Source organism: Pristiophorus japonicus, chromosome 7 (genome assembly GCF_044704955.1).
Source record: "Pristiophorus japonicus isolate sPriJap1 chromosome 7, sPriJap1.hap1, whole genome shotgun sequence".
NCBI classification, from domain to species: domain Eukaryota; kingdom Metazoa; phylum Chordata; class Chondrichthyes; family Pristiophoridae; genus Pristiophorus; species Pristiophorus japonicus.
This window is the reverse complement of record NC_091983.1, coordinates 21,194,488-21,208,616: the sequence shown is the minus strand read 5'-3', so window position 1 is coordinate 21,208,616 and position 14,129 is coordinate 21,194,488.

Sequence of the window (14,129 nt, the reverse complement as noted above, 5' to 3'; positions counted from 1 at the left end):
TTTTAAATGTTTCTATAAGATCACCCCTCATCCTTCTGAACTCCAACGAGTAAAGACCCAGTCTACTCAATCTATCATCATAAGGTAACCCCGTCATCTCCGGTATCAGCCTAGTGAATCGTCTCTGTACCCCCTCCAAAGCTAGTATATCCTTCATACCCCTTGATCCCTTTAGCTCCCTTTTGAATATATCTAATGAATTGGCCTCAACAAATTTCTGCAGTAGAGAATTCCACAGGTTAATAACTCTCTGAGTGAAGAAGTTTCTCCTCATGTCGGCCCTAAATGGATTATCCCTTATCCTTAGACTGTGACCCCTGGTTCTGGACTTCCCCAGCATCGGGAAAATTCTTCTTGCCTCTAACCTGTCCAATCCCATTCGAATTTTATATGTTTCTATGAGATCCCCTTTCATCTTCTAAACTCCAGTGAATACAAGCCCAGTTGATCCAGTTCCTCCTCATACGTCAGTCCTGCCATCCCGGGAATCAGTCTTTTGAACCTTCGGTGCACTCCCTCAATAGCAAGAACGTCCTTCCTCAGATTAGGAGAACAAAACTGAACACAATATTCCAGGTGTGGCCTCACCAAGGCCCTGAGAACAGCAGTAAGACCTCCCTGCTCCTATACTCAAATCCTCTCGCTATGAATGCCAACATGCCATTTGTCTTCTTCACCGCCTGCTGTACCTGCTTGCCAACTTTCAATGACTGATGTACCATGACACCCAGGGTCTCGTTGCACCTCCCCTTTTCCTAATCTGTCACCATTCAGATAATATTCTGCCTTCCTGTTTTTGCCACCAAAGTGGATAACCACACATTTATCCACATTCCTCACATTTATCCAATAAGCCACTATAGAAAGCTTCCTGTTTGTTTGAACAATCATGAGCAATTGAATGCCTACACTGGTACATTAGCCCAGTCCCATTTCCCAGGTCATTCATCTGTCACTAAAATATTCTGGTATTGATCAGGTGGACCAATTTCATTTTCAAGTCATGTGGTCCAATGGTCCAATGCACATTACAATAGACCTGGTTCAACAGCTGATTGGTCAAAACTTCATTAAACCTGTGCATGCTGGGGTCAGACTTCCAGCCAATGTCGCTCTCGAGCAAAGAGTTTCATAGGCATGAAAGGCAGCCTATGAATCTTCGTTACTGGATTTCTTGGTGCAGGTACAGGCTTAGCCTTCAGCTGCACCAGTAAATATGCTCCCGGGTGCTCAGAGAAGGCTTTGGCTCAAGTGACCTTGAATTTTGTACTGCTGAAATATCTCTGAAAAGAGATGAAAGCCCTCTTGCATAAGGACACACAGATATGAAGTCACCCTGAACAAGATAAAACTGTCTTAATTAAAATCAATATAGTTTTTTTTTGCATGTTTTAATCTTACTTCCGCAACAAGCTCAAGAGGTCACTGAATATTATACAATATCAATATTACAAAATAGAAACAAACCAACTGGTCCATCAGGTTCAGGTTGGTGCTTTTCTTCACATCAACCACCTAGTCAGATCCCACACTCCTGTTCACTCCCCAGACCATTTAATAGTCGTCTTTTCCAAGCAACTAACCCATTTCCTTCAAAAAGATATTACGGATTCTACTTCAACAAATTATAACAAAGAATTCCATGTTCTCACCATCCTTTGTGGAAAGAAACAACTTCAAAACTCCTCTTTAATTCTTTGTGTATCTTAAATTTCTGCCCTTTTGTCAACCAGTCAAAACAAATTATTACCATTTACCTTATAATAACCTTTCATAATCTTGAAAATTGCTATATAAATGCAAGTTTTTGGGTATTAAAGGAATCAAAGGATATAGGGATAGTGCAGGCAAGTGGAGTTGAGGTAAAAGGTCAGCCGTGATCTCATTGAATTGCAGAGTAGGCTCGAGGGGCCGAATGACCTACTCCTGCTCCTATTTCTTATGTTCTTAAGTAGTTTTCTTTCAGGTACTCAGGACGTCCTGAAGCACTTCACAGCCAATGAATTGCTTTTGAAATGTGTTCACTGTTACTGTTATGTCTTTAATACGCTTATGAATGACTCCAGGAGGTCTAGTATTGTACTTGAGCTGTTGTGACCTTAGTCCCATTTATTGTAACTCCAGAGTGAGGCACAAGCATGGTGGGCAGCCTTTTATACTGGGCCCTGCACACCTCTGCAGGTGATCCTCAGGTCTCCCACCGCAGTGCCCTCTGGTGGCACACCTTATGTGACTATACAGTTAGGATACATGGTCTACATACATGACATCATTTCCCCCAAAGTCTTTCATGCAAATTGACTCGTACATTGACGGTGACCTGGGCTTTGCTCTTCTTGGTTGACCATTGGAGGATCGCTTCTAGCTTGGGTGGGTTGGTAGTGAGATTTGTTGTCAGTGGAGGTCCCAGTGATTCCTGGTTGTGAGTCCATGACTACTCCATTCTCCCCCACCCCACACAGAGTTCATGCTAATGGCCCGTTACATGAAAGTTGCATTCAAGTTCATCACATGGGTTTTACATTTACATCTTGGTACATTTGTTGGGTGGATTACAGTTGCGTTTCTTTTCGTGTGGTACATTTACTTGATCAGTACAGGTATATCAGTATGGGTACACAAGGACAATCTCGTTCCAGCATGGCTGGATGAGATCCTTGTCGTCTGGTGACGACACAGCGCCCCATGCCAGTGAGTCTGTGGGCGAGGTGAGCTCATTTTGGTCGAATTGCCGGAGCTCAGGGCTCTTGCTGTTACTCCTAGTGTTGGGCAGGCCCAAATACAGGTGATGTGTCTGTAACCTCCCTGTCCTTTTCGTTTGCACAGTGTCACTAATGCTCCCTGGGAAGCAGTCTGAGCGAGTGAGCGTTTCATCTAAGCGACGGTGGGGCTGCCTCGTCTTGTCTAGCAGTTCGCAGGGGACTGCTGACTCGCTTTCCTTCAGGGCACCGTTGTGAGCACTGTCTAGTTTGGGATCCTGGCTGGTCCAGGTCCCGTTTGGAGGCGCCGTTACGGGTGACCCTTCGCTCTTGGGCATTGCCGTGGTGGTGAGTGGGTTTGTAGGCTGCGCCTTTTCCACCCGAGTGGTGGACGATGGTAGCCGACTGCGAGCATAGGCGTAGACTCTTTCTGGCCCATGGCGGTTCATGCTATTGGGTGCCTGCAATGTTAAAGTGATCTGAGGCAAGGTATCGCTACTGGTGCCTCTGCTCTCCGGGGATCGTTTACTCTGCGGCTTATCTACTTCTGTCAGCTGTGGGGACACTTTGATACATCGTTCTGGTCCCGGGGACGCAGGCTACAGCAATGGGTAGCCCGCTGGACCTGTATACGACAGTTAGGTGTTCGCCTGCTACATTGGCTGATTGCAATTTGCACCCGACATCACTCAACGACATTTTGCTCATTACAGCTGGACTTTTGCATTGGTTACCAATTTCAAGCAGTTCATTCAAAAATGGTGGGTTGCTGGCCTCCTTTAAAATGGCCTTATTACATTTCCCCAATCGTCTGCCTTGCGTGGAACCACGTGTCGTTGCTCCATTAGCGCTGCACCTCGTGATTTGGATGCCACCCTTTCCCTGTCCATGATGTCGACTGCCGCGATCTTCTTTCCCAGGGATTCTGCCACTGAAGCTGGGGAGGTGCCCTTGGATCCAATCTTCCTCCCCAGGAGTCCTGCCACTGAAACTGGGGAGGTGCCCTTGGATCCAATCTTCCTCCCCAGGAGTCCTGCCACTGAAGCTGGGGAGGTGCCCTTGGATCCAATCTTCCTCCCCAGGAGTCCTGCCACTGAAACTGGGGAGGCGCATTTGGGTCGTCTCGGCCGGATCATCACCACGTAGTCGTGATAAGCGGTCTGTGCCTCGGGGGTTGTGCGGATCTGCTCTCCGGTGCCTGGTCCAACCAAAGGTGGGGGCTTACTCTGCCTCGGAGCATGGGGGACATCGACCGCTGGAGGGATGAAGTCTTCCCAGTTCCAATGAATCTTCCCCAGCCATCTTCTTCCAAGTAGTGTTGGTCAATCACCTGAAACAATCCACAATGGTAAATTGTGCACCGCGCCATCATGGGATACACTTACATCCGTACTATCAACAACTGATATCATCAGTTCCTTGGTGTAGGTGCGCAGCTTTGCCTGAACCGGGACCAGCTTGAGTCGTTCAGCTTGATTGTTCCATAGCCTCTCAATGGCTTCCTGGCTCATTACTGACTGACTCGCCCCCATGTCCACTTCCATGAAGACTGGAACGCCATTTATCTCGACTTCCATTATCACTGGAGGACAATCTGTGGTGCAGGTATATACTCCATATACTTCGTCCTGGGACTGAGCTGTCTCACTTGCCATCTCCTCGTAATCCATGCTGTATTCACAACCATCTGCTGACTCCTCTTCCACGGGGTGAGTCACAGCTCTTTTGCACTTTCGCTGGAGGGGGACCTTTGTGCTGCAGCCTTTGCACACACAGTCTCTGAACCGACATTGATGAGCCCTGTGATTACCTCCTCAATGCCAGCATGGTGCTACTCAACTTACGTTTGCACCCCTCGGCGGACTCTGAGTTAAAGGACTCGGGGGCTTGTACGTGCTGCCCTGGGCAGATTCACGTTCAACAGTTCTGTCTGTGAAAGGCACCATTCTATTTACAGTACTTGCCGGGTTTGAGTCCTGAGAGTGAGTCACCATCTGCTTGGAACTGTAGCTTGAGGTCATGAACACCTGGCTGATGCTTATGGCCTTCTGCAGAGTGACGGTGGTTTCGGCAGACAGTAGCCTGTGAAAAAGGGCCTCATGACCGATGCCAATTACGAAGCCGTCCGACAATGCATCGGCGAGGGATGCGCCGAATTCACACGGTCCTGCCAGCCTCCTGAGGTCGGCAGAATACTTCGCGATTTCCTGACCGTCGGAGCGGCGGTGTGTATAAAATCGATACCTGGCCGTGAGGATGCTCTCCTTCGGTTTTATTTGGTCCCGAATTAGCAATTTCAGCTCCTCGTATGACTTGGTCGTTGTTTTCTCTGGTGCAAGCAAGTCCCTGACGAGGCCGTATACTGCGGGCCCAGAACTGGTCAACAGGATAGCTCTTCGCTTATCTGCCAGCGTGGCCGGATCATCGCCTACCAGGTCGTTTGCTATAAAATATTGGTCGAGCCACTCCATAAAGGCTTCCCAATCTTCACCCTCTGAGAACTTTTCTAATGAACCAACGTTCGTCATTTTTGCGTGAAAATTCATAATCTCGTCGCCAGTTGTTATGTCCTTAATACTCTTATGAATGATTCCACAAGGTCTGGTATTGCACTTGAGCTGTTGTGATCTTAGTCCCATTTATTATAACTCCAGAGTGAGGCATAAGCATGGTGGGCAGCCTTTTATACTGGGCCCTGCGCACCCTCTGGTGGCACACCTTATGTGACTATACAGTTAGTATACACGGTCTACATACATGACAGTTACATTGGCAATCGTGGCAGCTATTTTGCACAAAGCAAGTTCCCACATACAGCAAATGTGCATAAGTGGCCAGATATCTGTTTTTTTGTGTTGTTGTTGGTCAAGAGAGCAATGTAGCAAAGGAGGACTCCCCTGCTCTTCCTCCAATAATGCCATGGAATTGGGCCTCACTTTCATGACTCATTCAAAAGAGGGCAACTCCGACAGTGCATCAAACACTCAGTACTTGCATTGAAGTGTCAGTCTAGATTTAATGATCAAATCTCTGCAGTGGGGCTTGAACCCACAAGCTTCTGACAGACTGAGGAGTCAAGACCTACATTAGGTTACCCCTTTACCTTCTCAGCTATAGTGACACATACTATAATAGGGGACTACACAAATCATTCAGATCTACTGCCTTCATAACTTTATTGGGTTTCCATCGAATGGGATGAATAACTTGTGTTCCCAAGAATTTATATTTCTACCATGAACAAAAATTATTTTCACTTTAACAACAAATTAAAAAGTTAATTTAAAAAAATGGATTGTGAAGTTAATTAGCACAAATTAATTTAACTTTCCATGCATGCCTGATAAAGAATTTGATTAAAATAATTACTTTTTTTTTCATTTCCAGAAAAAGCATCTTTGAAAATACACTCTTTGCATGAAATCTGATTCTCCGTGACCATCACAAATCTACAGGTCACGAATCACACTCAGATAGAAAGTAAAAAAAAACTTGCATTCATATTACGCCTTTCATGATCTCAGGATATTCCAGAAGAGCTTTACAGCCAATTAAATACATTTGAAGTAGTCACTGTTGTAATATAAGAAACGCGGCAACCAGTTTGGGTACTCCTATTTCTTGATTTGTTATTCTTCTTCCCTCCTCAAATAATTATAGTTAAGACAGCAGACACCTGACCAGTTCCAATATCACTACCTGTCTACTTGCTGCAAAACGTGCAAGATTGGCCTTAGCTCAAATTTCAATCCAAACATATGCTTGGCTGCTCTCTAACATATTAGTTGCAGCAGAGTACGTACTGTGGGGTAGAAATTATGTTTTTTAAATAGCAACAGAGAAATATGTTCAATTCAAACAAAATGAATAAAATTGATGATGGGATTTTATCTCATACAGAATATTAAATCGCCCTCAACTGTCTTAATTCAAATCAAATATAACTTGAGGGACTGTTGCACTTGTCAACTTTCAGGTGAGATGCCCTGTCTGTCTACTCAGGTGGATGTAAAAGATCGCATGGCACTATGTGAAGAGGCAGAGTCAAGCTCTCCCAGGATCTTGACTAATATTTAACCTTCAACCACAACTAAAACCGAGTAACTGGTCTTTTTTTCTCAATGAAATTTGTGGGACCTTATGTGCAAATTAGCTGCCGCATTTGCCTAAAGACCAACACTTTATATAGTGCCTTTCATATCCTATGGATGTCACAAAGAGCTCATAGCCAATTAGCTGTGAAGCACTTTGGGACAGTGAGGATGTGAAAGTCACTAAATAAATGAAGGTACTTTCTTTCATTGACCCATTTAAAACAAATGGGTTAACATCTCCAAAGAATGTGACAAAAATTTTAAGGATTAAAAAGCGAGTCCAATTGCTTCTTTAGAATCAGCATTGGCAAATGGATCTGGGCAGCAGCACTTGGCCCTCAGGGTAATCTAAGCATATGTCTTAGAAAGGGAAGTAGTAATTCATTTTTCCAGCACCCAGACAGAACTACGATTTCAATTAATATCTGGTGTCAAAAGGTCCATTTGAAATGTAAATGTATGTGGGAATTGACAGACGGTAGAAGTGACCAGTTTAATTTCTCTAAATCATCAAAGGTAAAATGTTTGCAGGAAAACAGCCACCTGCTGAGGTGTGAGAAATGAACTCATGGGACGGGCTAAACATGAAAAAATTCACATGATGCAAAAATGGTGCGATTGCTCAGGTCTTCAATTCCGACTGGAGACCGAACTCTGGATGTATTAGGAATGTTGCACATAGATAGCTTACATCACAGTGTGAAGGCCTGCGAAGGATTCTTTTGCGCCAAAAGTCCAATCAATAAAGCTATGCAAGTAATGGGCCTGAAATTCCGGTTTGGCCTTCCTGCGGGCATTTTAGAGAAAAAATACGCACCTACCATAAGCTGGTGCCCACGTTGGACCTTCCGATGCTGCGGCCTCCTTCGACTGTGATTCGCAGTGCGTGCACGTCGACGCATGCGCAGGCCTCGAGCTGGACTCACATGGCTCTGGGCAGCCAATCAGGTACGGTATCATAGTAATAGGAATTTCGCACAGTTCTAAACTCCTATTACTAGGATTGTGATAGAGCCCGAAACACCCAAAACACAGCCTCAAACACCCAAAACACTAATAAAAAATAGAAAATAATTAAGCTGCATTCATTTAATTTAAAGTTATTAATGTCTCAAAAAAAATTAATTCCTGATACTTTAAAAGTTTTTTTAAATAAACTTACCATTGTGGGAAGGGTTTTTAATGATAATATATGTTTTAATAACTTTATTTTTATATGTTTTTGTGTTTTTTAAAACACTTGCACCTGCAAAAGTAGGCTTTGCGCCTGCTTTTTCAGGCACAAGATTTTTGAGGACATTTGTAAGCGTAAATATCGGAAATTTCCACTTACAAGTGTCCTTGCTCATGATCTGGCTGTGATCTGTCAAGCCAGAAACTTGACAGATCGGAAATGCCAGTTTCCAGCGCAATGCGCATTGCGCGCTGGAAACCGACATTTCCGATGCGTTTCCGGGTCTGTAGGAACTCCGTACGGATCTGGGGAGGCCATAATTTCAGGACCATGTATGTCCCAAGAAGGATATTTTAAACCCCTTGCAGACATTTTTCTATCTTTGCTGTTTTTAAATATCGTAACCTCAAAAATTCACACAGTACGGAGGATGGGTGGATATCAGCATAATTGCAGATGTGCGCCTGCCTGTGACCTCTGAGGATGAGCCTGCCAAAGTCTGCGGGGTCAGGGGAAGGTCCAGACGCCTTCAGAAACACAGAAACATAGAAACATAGAAAATAGGTGCAGCAGTAGGCCATTCGGCCCTTCGAGCCTGCACCACCATTCAATATGATCATGTCTGATCATTTGTGCAACTTCAGTACCCCATTCCTGCTTTCTCTCCATACCCTTAGATCCCTTCAGCCGTAAGAGCTACATCTAACTCCCTTTTAAATATATCTAATGAATTGGCCTCAACAACTTTCTGTGGTAGAGAATTCCACAGGTTCATAATTCTCTGAGTGAAGAAGTTTCTCCTCATCTCGGTCCTAAGTGGCTTACCACTTATCCTTAGACTGTGACCCCTGTTTCTGGACTTCCCCAACATCAGGAACATTTTTCCTGCATCTAAGCTGTCCAGTCCCGTCAGAATTTTATCTGTTTCTGTGAGATCCCCTCTCATTCTTCTAAATTCCAGTGAATATAAGCCTAGTCGATCCAGTCTTATTCATATGTCAGTTCTGCCATCCCGGGAATCAGTATGGTGAACCTTCGCTGCACTCCCTCAATAGCAGGAATGTCCTTTCTCAGATTAGGAGACCAAAACTGTACACAATATTCAAGGTGTGGCCTCACCAAGGCCCTGTTCAACTGCAGTAAGACTGCCCTGCTCCTATACTCAAATCACTCGCTATGAAGGCCAACATGCCATTTGCCTTCTTCACCGCCTGCTGTACCTGCATGCCAACTTTCAATGACTGATGTACCATGACACCCAGGTCTCGTTGCACCTCCCCTTTTCCTAACCTGTCACCATTCAGATAATATTCTGCCTTCCTGTTGTTGCCACCAAAGTGGGTAACCTCACATTCAGGAGACCCCCACCCCCACCGAAGGAACCAGGAATCCCCTCTGTAGAGTTCCGTGCTGGATGTCGTGATGCCCCAAAGGTAAAGCCTGTAGGTGCTCCTGTGGCCTCTCACAAAGGGCCTCAACAATTACGCCTGCATCTTTAAAGACTCACGTCTCAATGCTGACACAGGATCACCAGGTGGGCTCGGAGGTACACCTGCTCTGACCATGTATGTTCCATGCCAATGCAAAAGCGAAAGACTGCGGATGCTGGAATCTGCAATAAAACCCGAAAATGCTGGAAATCTCAGTAGGTCCGGCAGAATCTGTGGAGAGAGACAACGTTAACGTTTTAGGTTTGTGACCCTTCGTCAGAATTGGAATTGAACATCTCAAACTTTTCCAGTGCTAACGAAGGGTCACAGCCCCGAAACTTTAATTCTGTTTCTCTCCACAGATGTTGCCCGACCTGTTGAGATTTCCATATATATTATATCCGTATCTCTGTAATCTCCTTCAGCCTCACAACCCCCCGAGATGTCTGCACTCCTTTAATTCTGCCGTCTTGAGCATCCCTGATTATAATCGCTCAGCCTTCAGCTGCCCAGGCCCCATGTTCTGGAACTCCCTCCTTAAATCTCTATGCCGCTCTACTTCTCTTTCCTCTTTTAAGATGCTCCTTAAAACCTACCTCTTTGACCAAGCTTTTGGTCATCTGCCGTAATGTCTTCGTTTGTGGCTCGGTGTCAAATTTATTTGTTTTGTGTTAAAACACTCCTGTGAAGCATCTTGGGGTGTTTCACTACGTTCAAAACGCTATCCAAGTACAAGTTGTTGTTGTTGTTGTATATATTTGCGCCAAACCTGCCAGTGTGTGTGAACTCTGGAGATGGAGAAACTGCCCCAACAACAATGGCTTTGTAAAAGGGGCAGGCAGAAGCTATCCTGGAAAGTTCATGGCCAGGTGGAGACCAACAAATCTCTGGGCACTGGTCTAATTTCCAGGCCTTCCAGTGTACCCCGACCAAAGCTATAGCATCAGCTTGTCGGAATTGCCACGGGTTATCGGGGCCTTTTTTTCTGCAACTTCTCGCCTGAGGGTCATACTCAACCTGCTGCACCGATTGATTTGTTGTCGTGGTATTTTCTGCCTTCTAAAGGAGACCAGGGAATATGGTGGGCATCCAATGTGCTCTGCGGTACCATATAATTGAGTGATAATTGTTAAATTTGGGCACGCGACACCACCAACAGCACATGTAAGGACGGAGGTTTTGTATCGTAGGACATGTGGTCTGCTAATGGAAGCCACCTTTTCATTGCGAACTCAAGACAGAAGTATGGGAAGAGAGCCTGTACTCTAACTCGGAAGTTGTCACAGATATGTTAAGCATTCTTAAGACAAACAACGGCAATTTATATCCTCAACTGAGGAACCACATAGAACAACTTGCCTGCTCGGATGCCAATGTTGGCCTCGATTTAAAACGGATATTTTTGGAGGTAATATCGATGGGATGGCATCCTTCAAACTTGCGCAAGCAAAGGAAAAACACAACTTTGAGAGGATTTATGTTTTGCTGCTGTTGTCATTACCCTTTTCTTGCAATCACAGCATAATCGTAACGATTTGGAAGGAAAAAAATGGTTTACGTATTTGTGATTTTTAATAGATTTGACCCTGATTTATATTGACACAAGTGTGCTTATGGCAAGTAAGAGCATACTCCCAGTAAATCCCACTAGCTATTCTATTGTTTTACATAATTTAGTCAAGTATGAAGCCTCTTTTCATCAAAAGCTCAAGAGGGAAAAGAAATCCATCAAGGTCACTTTTTGCAGTCTCAACAGAGAAGTCTCTGACATGACACATCACAATCTGCACCTTGATTGACAGGCCTGGATGTAATCTTGCATTCTGCATGCAGAGGTAGCTCTCCAATATAACTTGCATCGATCACCTGCCAATGTGATTTGGCTGCCTTATAAAGCTTGATTTTTTACCAAATGCCTCCAGAATCAAGAGCCGACCGCATTACCTCCTGTATTTGCTCCCGTAATGCTGGTTTTCACATGGTGCGCAATTCAAATTTTGCACTTTTAATAAAAAAAATGTTCCAGCAACCGACCAATTGTGCTGCTCCAACTATATCACACAGAAGTGGGTCAGGGATGCTTTAAATAAGCTTGGCTAATCTGCATGCTGGAGGCAGACTGCACTGCAAACTGATTATATCAGGCTAAATCAACAAGAGGCCACCTTCATAGAATTCAAACAAATTCTCTGCATCGACCTCAGTCAGCATCTGCCAATGTGTATGTCGCTCTTCACACCTTAACTCTTGCAATCTACTTTGGCCTGTACCCTTAAGGCAAAGACTCGTCATGTATTCCTATGCTCGACAGTGAAAGCATTACGGTTTCCGCTTGAGCGACAAGAAAACTTTAGACCAGCCTTTCATTCATTTGCGGAAATATAACCTCGACAACAAGGAAAATAAGTAGGACATCGTGTGAATGCACAATGTGGCTCATTAATAGATTATGAGCAGCTGTTTTTGGCAGGCGGTGGGAATTCTTGCAGCACTGTGGGAGTGCATTTGTAAAGAGGGAGTCTTACCTTTCATAAAAGTGAAAAATTGAACCCAGTTAAAAAGAATTAAAATCAAATTTGCCGTTCTAAAATGTTTTTAGCACTGAGCACAGATGACACCGGTGATGAGCTTGCAATATCATGAAATTAAATTTTCATATAATTGAAGCTGAATTATTATGAAAAAGTAAAAAGGCTTTCAATTGTTCAGTGATTCTCATTTGCAAATTTGTTGGGCTACTTACCACCACCAGTGATCGGCAGATTCGTGAAAAAAATGGCGGCCGGCACTCTTCTGCATGCCTCTGGCGGGGACTCGGCAGCCGCCATTTTGGTGAGGCCCACAATGATGCCATTAGCAGCGCTGACCCGGGACATGCAAATCTGGACAGTGTGACATCAGTCGTCGTGTAACGCCGACTTAACCTCACACTCTGTGAACTTTGACCTTAGCGCTGAGTTTAGCATGGGGTCAGTGCTTCTTAAAGGGCCACAAACAACTTTCAGGTAAGTTTGCATTTAAGATTTTGGATTGGATTTTTTATATTTTATTGAAGTAGTGGCTTGGTGCAATAGATGTTAAACATTTCAAAGTGTGCAGGGAGTGCTGCTGGATGTTGTAAGGCCTCAGATTGTAAATGAAGGCCTTTTTGAAGAGCGAAAATGCTGAAAATACTCAGCAGGTCAGGCAACATCCGTGACTGGAAAAAAACAGAGTTCATGTGTCAGGTCAAGATACTGCCTGACCTGCTGAGAATTTCAAGCATTTTCGCTTTTATTTCAGATTTCCAGCATCTGCTCGCAGAGGAAAGAGGAAGACACATAAAGAAAGACGCAAAAGAGGAAGACGCATAAGAGGAAGGTGGAGAAAATGAGGAAGCAGAAGAGGAGGAAGCAGAAGAAAGGATGCATCCCAGACAGTCCCTTTCTGGCCAGGATATCCGGGATGGAATCATCCACCGCGGTCCCAATGACCATAACCCCAATTCCCCTTTCAACATTAGTCCGACACCTTACCTTCCCTCTGTTACTGACCATCACAGTGGCCTCATGGCCACTGAAGTAGAAATTGGGTCTACATTGTATTTATCAGCCTGCAATAGAAAGTTGGCCTTCGCAAGATTGGCCATGGCAACACCATCATCAAATCTATATTCAGTTATTGTGGTTAGGTGAATAACAGGAAGCCTAGGCTGCTGCTTCATAACAGAAAATGTAAAGTCCCCAATTTGTCCAAACTGTATGATTTGACCAATGACTGTATCTTTGACTGAAAAAGTTCATGTAGATAGACAATGAATGTACATGCTTATTGCTTTCTATATAACTGCTACGCATCTCAGTGAATTTTTTGAGATCAGATTTTAGAGCTCAGTGAATTGCTCCCTTGAAGGTAAATAAACAACTCTTTGACTTTTCACAGATTTCTCATGGTGTATTCATTGAGTACACTACATCAGCCACAATGCTGCAATAAAAGCTACCAAAAACCAAGCTTTCCAATCCAACTTTATACATCTATTCATCCAATACCACATCAGGAAATCAAATCATCACCCTTATGCATTCCCTTAGTGGCTGCCTTGTGTGCGCCTTTGCTTATCTTACTTATGTCACACAGTGCTACCTCTGTGGCTGCAGCATGGCTGATGGGAGGCTGCTGACTTTTAATGGGGGCACTGCAAATAGCCTTTCAGGTTGACCTTGATGCGCTGGTGGTTGGTAGTGTCAAATCGAGTGGTGCTATTTCTTCTTCATCACTCTCCTCTCCCTCTTCTTGGTCACCCACTTGCTGGGCAGGCTGCATTTTGTGAAATGAGGAAGGCACATGGGTGGATTGTGCACTAGAAAGATAACATATGAGGATACCAGCATCTAGTATCCTTTCAGTCCCCCTGCTGGCCAAGGGCTCAGCCATGCCCTTGCCAAAAATGGCTTGCGAGGTCTCCTCCAAGGGTGTGAGGTAAAGCTAGGAATGGGAGATGTGCTTGTGTGTGAGGTTGGTGGTGCAGTTGGTAGCAGATGGCTTTTGAAGATGCATTCACTGACCTTGACCGCTGGTCTGAGGTCATGAAGCTTATTTTGGCACTGGAGCCAGGTTGTGGGGGTAATACTGTCGCAGTGATGGCTTCGGTAATCTTGTCCCACATTGTTCTTTCAGGAGGTGCCTCCTGGCACCTGTGGGTGGAGGATCTCTCTTGCAATGTTGACCCCCTGCACAATGCTGGAGTGCT